This window comes from Lithobates pipiens, unplaced genomic scaffold (assembly GCF_037356315.1).
Source record: "Lithobates pipiens isolate NorthernLeopardFrog02 unplaced genomic scaffold, aLitPip1_a1.2 Scaffold_22, whole genome shotgun sequence".
Taxonomy (NCBI): domain Eukaryota; kingdom Metazoa; phylum Chordata; class Amphibia; order Anura; family Ranidae; genus Lithobates; species Lithobates pipiens.
In genome coordinates, this window is record NW_027507784.1 from 41,210,998 (window position 1) to 41,223,589 (window position 12,592).

A 12,592-nucleotide genomic window follows, 5' to 3' on the forward strand; every position below is an offset into this window, starting at 1 on the left:
AGGGTCCCCATATAGCCTTCCCCTTACATCAGGGTCCCCAGAGAGCCCCTCTTACATCAGAGTCCCCAGAGATCATCCGCCTTACATCAGGGTCCCTAGAGAGCCAACCCCTTACAGCCGGGTCCCCACAGAGCCCCTCCTTACACCCGGGTCCACAGAGAGCCTCTCTCTTACATCAGGTTCCCCAGAGAGTCTCCGGCTTACATCAGGGTCCTCAGAGAGGCCCTCCTTACATCAGGGTCACCAGAAAGAGGGCAGGTAGTGGGCCGGGACCCTGTGGTTGGGGACTCCTGGACTGACTCTGGGCTATGGGCCCCAGATTCAGGGCTATAGCCCCAAAAGTCCCCCCCCCCAGCGATGCCACTGGCTATCACTGAAACCGGCCCACTGAGCCATCGGCCCACTGGAAAAATCCCTATAGTCCCTATGGCCAGTACATGCCTGTATGATATTGTAGGTCACAGAGATGATTATAATTAGTATCTGATGATCTAAGAACTTTGTTATAAAGAAAATATATATGAAAGTGTGATTTTATAAGTAGAAGTGTTTAAGAAACAAATTAGTACTATGAAAAACATATAATCGTGATTATAACTGTATAAGAATTTACACATGTTTTTAAATAAACAAATATTCATCGGATGTACCCGAATTATCCCTGTATCCATATAGATAATAATTTGGTGTGATATTGATTAATATATATAACAACATGTGTCTTTCATAGATAGACCAGTTTTTACAGCTATACATTGATATATATATATAACCATTTTATGTAATAGTGATTAATCAAAATTATGCTAAGTGTATTTTATATTATGTCGGTTACTAGCATCCCTGAATACTAGATATATATATATTCTATGAATGAATGAATGAAATACTTGTATAGCGCACAATACGAACTGAATCGCCTCTATGCTTACCGCATAGACTGGGCCACGGGCATGACAACGGAGGAGTCGGCCAATTTCATGCCTTCAGTAAAGCCTTCCACTGCGGTGACACCTGTCGTTGCTGACATCCCAGAAGGAGATGTTGCTAAGTCTGTTACTGAGACTGCTGAGGAAACTACCTTGGAGCAGATGGACACTGTTTCTACCAACGCTACGGAAATCACTATGCTTCCTTTGGAGAAAGTGAGGCACACAAAGCCTTTCCGGAGTCAACATAAAGTTCCGCCACCAAGTATGGCTGAGTCCAACCGACGGAACAAGGTTGCTTCGGAAAAGAGTTTGACCATGAGTACACCTTTGACTGACTATTTACCGACAGAGGAATACAGAGATTCAGAGCTAGAGTCCCTGTTGGATATGGAAGATGAGGACATTTTGGGGGTATTGCAGGAGGAGTTGTTGTGGGCTGGAGGGGATGATGTAGCGGCCACTTGTACAGATGTTTTGGATTGGCTGACTCTAACCTCAGGGGATGGAACGTGCGGAAAACCCTATCACGGTAAATGTGACTCTCCCTAAACCCCGTGAAATTGCCCACACAAAAGGGATTCTGGCACGTTGGTGCAACGGTCCCCAAACTCCTGCATACCGCCTGGGGAGGGAAGTGCCTGTGCATTACCGAGACTTGCAAGGCCACAGAGACTTCTTAATAAGAGAGTGGCTAATGAGTACGGATTAGAATTCCCCTATGTTCCAAGGGACATTAGGACTGTTATCGAAAAGAACCGTGAGGCCTGTGTGACAGAGCGAGGCTCTGTCCCTGTGAAATTGGAGGAAAGAGGGATCTCCAACCCTGTGTCCAGGTCTTGGTGATAACGAGCAGGGTGTGTGCCCAGCTGCACACAGCCATATAACGAAGGGGCTGTTGGGAGTAGAGTGAGAGGGATGGTGGAGTGGAGTAGCTTGAAGCTGTGTGCATGTCCAAAGAGCCCAAAGCTGTGTGCATTGAAGGGTTGAAGCTGTGTGCATGTCCAAAGAGCCCAAAGCTGTGTGCATTGAAGGGTTGAAGCTGTGTGCGTCCAATGAGTCCAAAACTGTGTGTTAAAGGGCTTGAAGCTGTGTGCGTCCAAATAGCCTAAGACTGTGTGTATCCAAGCAGTTCGTTTGAGGGGCAAGTACTTATAGCAGCACTACTGCTGAAGAGTAGCCAGGTGGGCTAGCATTTTCGTTTGGATTTTTGTGTGTATTTAATTTAAGCTTGGACCCCTGCGTGGGATTACTGGATGGACTAATATTTTGTTTTTCTTATAATAAACGTGGGCTACCAGGCCCTTAACCATCAACGCCTGCCTGATGTGGACTAAAAAATGCATCTACCAATTGAGTTAAACACCCCAATGTTATAAGTGGTGTTCGAATGCGGGCATTAGACGGTGGAATCCGGGTCCTTGCTCCACAGTAAGTTCAAGTCAGGAACTATTGGCTGTGTGTGGAAGTGCAGCCAGGCAAAAGGCATTGCGTGTTGCAGGTGGTGTACCTGTGAATAAAAAGTCACATTTTTTTTTTTTCTTGCTATGAACTGTGTTTGTGTGCATGAGACAGCACAATCAGTGTGTGCAATGTGCAGGTGAGGAAAGCTTGCATGAAGAGAAAAGCAACTTGCTTTAAAAGAGACACTTTCATTTTCCTGGACTGTTTAAAGTTGTTCTGGAGTCTCTAAGTATGGGGCGGTCAAAGCTCCTAAAAGAGGCCAGGTTTGCTGAAATGAGAGACAGAGCTCTGTGGTTGGAGGGGTTGTTACCGCCCGAACGAGCCCCATACATACCTGATCAGAGTGTATCAAGGAGAAAAAGGGCTGGGGTTGTCCCTAGCAACACTGGTGCAATGAGTGCACAGGTGACTGCTGTTATGGAGAGTCCACCAGCATTTGAATCTGCAGTGGATTGGTGCAAGCGGCATTTAGCAGCACTGAACCAAGCTACAGAGGAAAGGAAGCCAACCCTCAGTGCAAGGGGAAAGCTGCTGGATGTCCATAACTGGAAGAGGGCTGTTGTTGCCCCTGGCAAAGCTGATGCAGTTAAAACAGCTATTGTGAAAGATGTGAATGTGTCACAGCATGAGACAGGATCCAGCAGAGAGAAGCCCATGCTATATGCAAGGAGCGAGGCTGATCAAAGGCTGAGGATGAGAGTGGTTGCCCATAGCAACGCAGAGGAAGCCAGTCGGGCTGTCTCTGTACCATGGGCTATGTCTAATAAGGATCGTGGAAAGTGGCTTAAGGAGGAGCCAATTTATCATGTTGGAGAGAGCCAGCAAAGTTCTGCTGGGAGAGTGCGGTCTCCCATGGCAACCGGAGTGAAATTTATGCCTGAAAGGAGCTGCAGTAGAGGTTTGGTTCAGCGTCCCCACAAAGAGGCCTGTGCATTCCGGCCAGCTGGGAATCACCAGGAGAGAATCGCTTTGGAAAAAAATCGTCCAGTACCATGCCTGGAATGTGGCCAGCTGGGGCATGGCATGTTTTCTTGCCTTAGGTTATGGAATACGGCTGGAGATAATGTTGCTGAGGAAAAAGTTTTGTCTGTAGGCTCAGATTCCGGTGAAAATATGTTTGCAGTCACCCCTAGCAACAAGAAGTTTCCTATTGTGCCTGCAGGGGGTGTTAAACGGTGGGAGATGCCTGCTGTAGTTTCATCCCATGGCCACCAGGAGGAGTTGGCCAGTAAAAATGCAGCAGAGGACTGGTGCATAAGACGACGTACTCAAATGAAGATGGTGACCCCAACTACTGCGGTGGGTAAGACTGTCTTTAATGAAATGATGGCTGGAACTGCTGATTTGATGTATAAAAGGACTGGTTACGAGACTGTCCATGATGATGTGAGAGTGACCCCAGTTAGTTGGGCCACTGAATGTGCACTTGAGACTGACTTTTCCCTATATAGTGGGAATGCAAGGGTTGAAATCCAAATAGAACCTGTGTTGATGACTAAAAGTGTTGTGTCTAATGACTATCAGGCTCAAGTTGACCATGGGCTAGGACAGCCTACAAATGCGAAAAATACTATAAGTGTTACTGTTAATGAAAAGTTTAATGCTGTTGGGAAAACTTTTGCTCTGAAAGAACCTGGGGTTATCAAAAATGGGCCGTTGCCTGTAGCAACTGGTGGTAAGACAGCACAGTTGTCCACAGGAATCTCCAGGGAACTTCATGTGTTGGAGTCAGAGGTTGCCCTGGACAACTGCGATGTCACTCTGGTGGGACAGAATGGAACTGTACTGTGTAATGGTAATGTGTTAGTGCAAGCTGCTAGTACTAAAAATGTGCAGGTAAATGGTGGATTAACACAACCTGTGAAAAATGCAAAGGTGTGTGAGGCTTGTGAAATGCAAGCAGAGAAAGGTGGTAAATATGGGGTATTGCAACCTGTGCTACCACAGTCTGACGTGATTTACAATGACTGGTGTAATGAGTCTGCAACTAAGCCAGTCTGTTCTTATGTGTCTCCTTGGGCAGGTGCTGAGGAGTACCGCAGAAGGGAGCTCACATACAATAGATTGGAATAGTTGGGGTGAAAATCTTATCTCCCTGATAGATAAGGCTTTTATGCACAAAAATAAGGTGGACACGGTTTCTGCTGGGCCAGCAGGAGGGGCTGCAGAACAGCCTGTACCTGAGGGCGCGGTGGCTGCTGCAGGGGTTAACCCTGGTGAGCAGGATGAACCAAATAAGGGCACAGCAGAGACATTGTCCGTGACCCACAAAACTGAGGTTGGCATGGAGTGTCAACGTGACGTCACTGGTAATGTTCTGGAGCAGTTCACTGATGCTGAGCCTGAGAAGTTGGGTATGAGTCCAGCACCTGGCAGCGCTCTGGTGGAGCACCAGTCTGTGTTTACCTCCAGCTGCGAGGAGGTTCTGTTAACCGTCGCAACTTTTCAAGTCTCAGCAAGTGAGTCTCTCTGTATCCCCAGTGTCATGAAAATCCCCAGGAAGGACTTAGGTCTGGAGTCAAGGGCCTGGTTATTAACCAAAGCATTAAAAGAGATGCTTGAACTTTGGGATGTACAGCCAATCTATACTAGTGTGTCTCCTCCACAGTCTGATGGTCTGGTATTGCGGAGTACCACTAGGTGGAGCACTGTATGGCAGGCTGTACAGAGCAAAGCAAAACAGGACAGGAATGGTTTATTCCTAAATTTGCTACTTTTGTTAAAAGTTGCCGCTACGTATGCTGCTAGATTAGATCCAGAAGAAATATTTGAGACCGACGTTGGAGAAGTTGAAAATAAGCCTAAATTACCTGTGGTTACACCTCCTAACAGCCAGATGGGAAGCATTTCTGCTGCTATGGTCCAGTGTGGTGCTGGTCAGTTGGTGAAGGGCGTGTATACTGCACCAGTAGAAAAACCACATGAGGTGGAAGGGCCATGTGTGGACCTGAAAGCAACAGAGATCCTGACCAGGGCTCAAACAAAGGTGGTTAAAGAGACTGGGGTCCCCAGTCCAGTGCTTGGTTTAGGTGACAAACCTAATAAGGTCCCTGGGACAGGGGAATGGGCAAGGAGCGTGGTAAAAATTGTATGTGTATCAGACGAGAGCTTGCCTGTTCCGGTGGATAAAAATACAGATGGCATCAGAATGGGTCAAGTGGTAGGACAGCTGCCTGCAGAGTGGGTGAACCCAGGGGAGGTGGCGTCCTGTGAGGTTCCTGTGGGTGATGGCAGCCCTCTGGTATGTGTGCCCTCTGCAGACTCTGCCCTAGCAAATTTTGTAAAAAAAGGCATTGGTGACATGTGCAACATTGAGAGATCTAATGTTGGTTTGAATATTGAAGATTTTTTTTGGGGGGGAAAAAGACCAAAGGAATTCATACATGGAACATCATAACCATGGTTCGCCTTAAAGTCACCCAATAGAATGATGGACTGTCTTGATACCAAGTTTATATAAAAAATACAAATATTTATTATTACTTATAAAAGAGTTTTGTTACAAAAAAAAAAGGGAAAATTTATACATACATAAGTAAATACATATTATGACTATAACATAGACAAAATTTGTTACGACAATATTTTGTGTCCAATACGGTCTTTGGTTTCTCTACTAGTTTCGCGACTACTCTGTCGCTTCTTCAGGAGACCTTTTTTGTCTAAAACGAAATTTATCACATATTACTTAACAAACAACAATATTTATTTCAAAGTATTTGATGTATTGTTTATAATCAGTTTAATAAGAGAAGGGAAAAGATATGAATACGAAGCATGTAGCTCACCACCATGCAGATATCGGAGGACAACTGGAGTTCGGGTAGTCCCTACCAAGTTTGGCAATTGACCACAATTGGTTTGAATATGTCTGTCAATGATGAACCAAATAATGTGTTAATGGTACATGATAATGTGGTGCCCAAAGATACAGGTAAACCTGGTAATCAATTAGTGACTGCTGAGTCAGGTACCAGACATAAGAGGTGGGTTTCCGTTCTAAACACTATAGAAATGGGCCCCCTACAGTCTCAGAACAGTACTGCTGAGAAAGTTTTGGGGAAACCTGGGAACCTGAAGCGTGGAGGCAGAAGGGTTGGTAGAAAGACCAACGGGAACCCATTGAGATTTCAGGAGAGGAAGTGCTTATGGAAATGCACTCGGAAGAAAAGTTGGGAAGGTTGCATCAAAGCTCATAGCAGAGTGACAGTAAGGCTTAGAGGGAGACACCAAAGGAGGCATTGGGTAGAGTTCCCCGTTGGAGAAGCGAGGTTGGACAGGAGTGTACTTCTGTAAATGGTATCTGGCACAGAGGTGCCAAAAGTAACTTGGGGGTTCCGCCCTCTGGGTCGAAACAAAGGGGGGGAATGTTCCTGGAAGCACACCCGGAAAAAGGTTGGGCCTACGTGGCTGACAGCCAGCACAGAGGTGTCCCAACCATCATGATGGGTGCTGGTGTTCCTCCCTCCGGATCGAAACAAAGGGGGGGGATATGTGACAGAGCGAGGCTCTGTCCCTGTGAAATTGGAGGAAAGAGGGATCTCCAACCCTGTGTCCAGGTCTTGGTGATAACGAGCAGGGTGTGTGCCCAGCTGCACACAGCCATATAACGAAGGGGCTGTTGGGAGTAGAGTGAGAGGGATGGTGGAGTGGAGTAGCTTGAAGCTGTGTGCATGTCCAAAGAGCCCAAAGCTGTGTGCATTGAAGGGTTGAAGCTGTGTGCGTCCAAGGAGTCCAAAACTGTGTGTTAAAGGGCTTGAAGCTGTGTGCGTCCAAGGAGCCTAAGACTGTGTGTATCCAAGCAGTTCGTTTGAGGGGCAAGTACTTATAGCAGCACTACTGCTGAAGAGTAGCCAGGTGGGCTAGCATTTTCGTTTGGATTTTTGTGTGTATTTAATTTAAGCTTGGACCCCTGCGTGGGATTACTGGATGGACTAATATTTTGTTTTTCTTATAATAAACGTGGGCTACCAGGCCCTTAACCATCAACGCCTGCCTGATGTGGACTAAAAAATGCATCTACCAATTGAGTTAAACACCCCAATGTTACACCTGGTATGAGGACGATGTTTGGAGCTACTTAAAAGTACTAAAGCCACTCTGGAAAAAAGGCCTTTTCACCGGAGCTTTATGAACGATTCCAGGGATGTCTGTTGCATTGGAGCTATGGTCGGCATATCTATTGTGATAAAGTTGTGATCTGCAGACCAGACAAGGACAGTGCTGTTTATTACATCACCACTTATTATGTTCATGAGGGTAAGGATGTCGTTTTGCCCGATCCGCGGTTTCATTGGTGAACTATTCCTGGAGTCAAGCCTTTGAGTTTTTCGCAAAAGGAACTTCTCTGTGTCTTCAGTTTTTGTGATATTTTTCTGCAAGTTACAAGGAATGTGGGGTAGATAGGCAGGTGGTTGCTACAGGAAACTATGTGTCAAGTTCTACAGGCTCTCAGCCTAGAGCGTTGTGGTTTCTAAAGACTTGCAGTTACAGCGGCTCTGACCACTAGGTGGGCAGAGCCGCTGCCCACCTAGTGTTGGCAGGAAAAGAAAGAGCAGTAGCAAGAACTTTCTTTTACCGCCGTTAGAAATTGTTAGAGAAAGAATTTTACATGTCTTTGAAGAAGGAAATTCCATTGAAGCAGCAGTGGAATTTCACTCTTTAAAACAAAATGTATAGTGTACAGTGTTGCCTTGTATGTTGTGTTTCTCTTTTTCAGGATGCACCGAGATTGACTGTCAAGCTCATCAGAGATTGGGTGGGTTAGTCAGTTAGCTGGGTGGTACATGTACAACATTTGAATGTGCTGTTGTGAAAACGCTAAATGTTTTAAATGTGTTTCCTCTCTTTCCCTACACCCATTTAAAAACGTAGGCACCGCATAGGGTTTTTCTTCCTTTTTGTAAATAGGTTAGGATTTTTGGCCTGGTTGTTGCCTAAACGATGGGGACATCGTCTAAATGACTGGGGGGATGTGTAACGGTGATACTTTTGACAAAGTGTCTGCTATGTGCAAATTTCTTTTTTTCCTCAAAACAGTAAAAGGGGTTCTGAGGGTTGATTGTGCAGGTTTAACCTTGGCCTCAGTTTGGCTGGGCTGTGTTGGGGTTCTGCCTGGTCATGTGTACAGTTAGGTGCACATGACAGGATCAGAACCAGGCCTGGTTGGATGCTTTGGGTATCAGCGTTCCTTAGAGCCAATCAGTGGGTGAGTCTGGCCCCGCTGAGGAGTCTGGGAAAGGGTACTTAAGAGGCTGGAGTCATGTGTTCAGGGCTCGTTCGTGAGGCCAAAGCGGCCTGTTCCTGAAGCTGGACCGGGGTAGCCCCGCGAGGGGTCCCAGTCACGGGAGTGTGTGCTGCCCCACAACATGGTCAGTTTGACTAGCCCCATTAGACCAGCATGGTCTGGGGTAAGGATCCATCTTTTCCCAAGTCTCGGAACCGGCTGGTCCAAGGCGCAGTAACTGAGGGAGGATTCAAGGCGTCCAGGTGTGCTCTCAACTTGTCGGGGCACCGCAGCCCGTGTAAGCGATCGGGGGTGGACTCTTTGGAGGAGGGCCAACAAGCTGGCATCCTAAGAAGTGCCTGGTTGCTGGGTTGTCAAGGACACTAATGGATCCACGCTTTCCCAGTACTGCCAAGGAGACAGAGAACGTTCCAGGTACTGAGGAAAGGTTCCTGTTCACTTTTGGTTGCAACGTGCTTTCTCGTCCAACATCAGTACCTCATAAATGCTCTTCTGGAAGAATGGTCAAACATTTCCATAGACACACTCCTAAACCTTGTGGACAGCCTTCCCAGAAAGAGTGAAGCGGTTATAGCTGCAAAGGGTGGGCCAACTCAATATTGAACCCTACGGACTAAGACTGGGATGCCAGAAAGGTTAATGTGCGTGTACCCCCACAAGAGCTGTTGGCTTTGAATGGTCCCCCCCCCAGTGCAAACACAGCCAGGCACATGGAATTTCCTTCTCCCACTCACTGGCTTAAATAAACAGTCTAGGAGTATCTTTTGTATTTTTATTGCTGAGTAAACCTTGGATAGGTATTAGCCCTTGTACACATGGTCAGACATTCCGACGGAAAATGTCCGATCGGACCGTGTTGTCGGATAATCCGACCGTGTGTGGGCTCCATCGGACTGTTCCCGTCCGAATATCCGACCAACAAAGTTTTAGAGCAGGGCTATAAAATTTTCCTACAACATGATCCGATCGGACTTTGTCCGACCATTTGTAGAGAATTCCGATCGGACAAAGTGCCACGCATGCTCAGATCAAATTCCTAGACCAAAGCTATTTGCTACTAGCCTGAACGTAGTCCCATCGTAACTAAATAACATCACCACGTTCTGAACGATCGGATTTTCCATCAACTTTGTCTGCCCGTGTGTATGCAACAGTTTCGGACAAAATCCGTTGGACAAAATCCAACGGATTTAGTTGCCGGAATGTCCGACTGTGTGTACAAGGGCTAAGAGAGGCATGGAAAACCACTAAAGAACTGAAATAATTGAGGACTCTACTCTTCTCACTATCCTGCCAGAGAGCTTCCACAGAGTCACTACCTGCTAGAAGAAATTCCTAGGACTTTCTTCCTTGTTGAACTGAGAACTACATACAGTTTCTGGGGCACAGGACACAGGTCAATGCTCACAAGGCCACAGGACCATCAGCTGCCACCTTTTGATATCCACAGGCACTTCTTATTATGGGGGACTCATGATACCACCAAACACTGGTCCCTTCTCCATCAAGCCTCCACCTGGTATCCTCCGGAGCGCTTCTCCAGACCACAAACAAAAAAAAAAACTGATTTTAGGGAATAGGCACACCAGCCTAAGTTATGACTGGGACCTTGATGCTCCAGGCTCCATGCTATTTATGACCTCCCCAACCACCTTCTGGACACACACCCTCAGGGACTGGCTGGGCTCCGATAAATATTCAAGCTTCTCTCCAATGTTTCTCCCACTGTAATTCTAGAATCTTCTAATATGCAGAGGGGGGAAGAAATCAGACCAGCAGCCTGTCTAAAACAGGAAAAATCAGCCCCTGCTCCCCTGATTACAGAGAAGCTGAACTAAATATGCCTAGCAACCTATACTAACTGGGAGGGTGCTACATATCTCTCTCTCTCTTTCTCTGTCTTACAGTATTTACCATGGCTAAATATAAACCTTACAGTGCATTTTATAGTGTAGGAATATAGCCTTTTATACCTGCAAAGTACTTTAAACCTTGAACTTATATTTTAAACATTTATTGTTTATGAGATCTCTATCCTTGGGTTCAAATAGATCTATCTATCTATCTATCTATCTATCTATTAGTGCTGTTACTGATTAACATTTTTGTGTTTGATTAATTGATTTTTTTTAATCGATTAATCGACTAATTTCAATTAATTATAAAGCACATACAGATCCAACTACTTTTAGCTGATCTCTTTGCATTGCAACTCTGCATTAGTCAGTGGTAAATGTGGTATACACGATATACAATCACCCGACACTAGTTAGTTTCCACAATCCATGACTTAACTTCACAGTTCACACAAATATGTTTTGAATTCAAACTGTAGCACTGACGTAAGTAATTTTTTTCCCCACAGTAGCGTGACAATCGTTCCACCTCCGGTCTAACTAATCACTCTCACCTTATGGCATAGACCCCTGTGCAAACAGGTGGTCATGCAAGCGGGTATCAAAAGGGTTAACATGGACCATAAACTTCTCTCATGTCTCCTTAGATCTCAGCAAGGACGCCAGGTCATGGGTAGAAAGAAAAGATCTAAGTGCTCACCGCTTAAGTATAAGATTACATTTTTGTGTTCAAACACAAACTACTCACATAAAGATGATAAAAACACAGCATGTAAAGCCGACAATTGTGTTAGTTCCATAGGGCAGCAGCGGGTGACGGCATGCGTAGCTCCTCCCCCGTACGCGTTACGCTCAATTCGAACTTTGACGTCACCCCTCCCTTCGTTAGCAGACGTAGTGATGTCGATGCCCGTGACGTCACCTGATCTCAGACGGAACTCCCTGAAGACCAGGAAGCCGGTGGAGAGGTGAGTACCGATCAAAAGAATTTTGATCGATCAAAAAAATTAACTATTAATCGAGAAATTAATCTTTAATTTCCACAGCCCTACTATTTATCTATCTATCTATCTATCTATCTATCTATCTATCTATCTATCTATCTATCTACCTATCTTTCTATCTATCTATCTTAATTTCCATCTACAGTATCAGTTACTATCTTTGTATATACACCTACACTGGGCTGTGGCCTCCTTTCTTCCTGGCTCCTATAGTTCCACCCCAGCCTGCTGCAAAACCTCCAGCCCTTCATAGTGCCTCCGACCTCCCACAATGTCCCCAAGCCCTCTACAGAATCCTCATCCACTACAGGGCCACCAGGTCTGCTGCAGAGTCCCCCAGCCACTCCACAATCCCCAGTGACACCCAGCCCCATCCAGAGCCTCCCAACATCTCAATATCTTTTTCATTCCCATACTTCTGTTGTGTGAGTTTACTGTTTCCTGGTTGCAGGAAAGAAAATAATATCATCTATGGTCTGTCTAAGGCTGGCCATACACTATGCAGTCCGATTAAACAATCTCCCTACAATCTGCATTATTAAAAGGAATTTATGTATATATGTAATATGAGGACAAACCTAAACAATCGATTCAATTATTATAAAATCAGGCAGGTCCTTGTACTAGATCATTGTTTCTCAACCAGGGTTCCGTGGAACCCTTGGGTCCCTCTAGAGGTTGCTAGTGGTTCCCTGAGCGGTGGTCAATTTCTGCCTCTCAGGTAAGTTCTCTAGGACACCATTGATCTTTTTAGCTATTTGTAAGGAGGTAAGTCTTCTCAATAACCACAAGTGTAAGCCCTTGTACACATGGTCGGAGAATCTGTCGGAATGAGTCTTATCGGACCGTGTCGTCAGATAATCCGACTGTGTGTGGTATGCATCAGACTGATTCCGTCCGAATCTCCGTCCGACCCAATTTTCCAACATGTTGGAAATATTTCCCGACCAACTGGGCCGGACGGACCTAATCCGATTATGTGTAGAGCATTTTCATCGGACCAAGTGCCACGCATGCTCAGATCAAATTCCTACATCAAAGCTATTGGCTACTAGCCTGAATGTAGTCCCATCGTAACGAAATTACGTCATC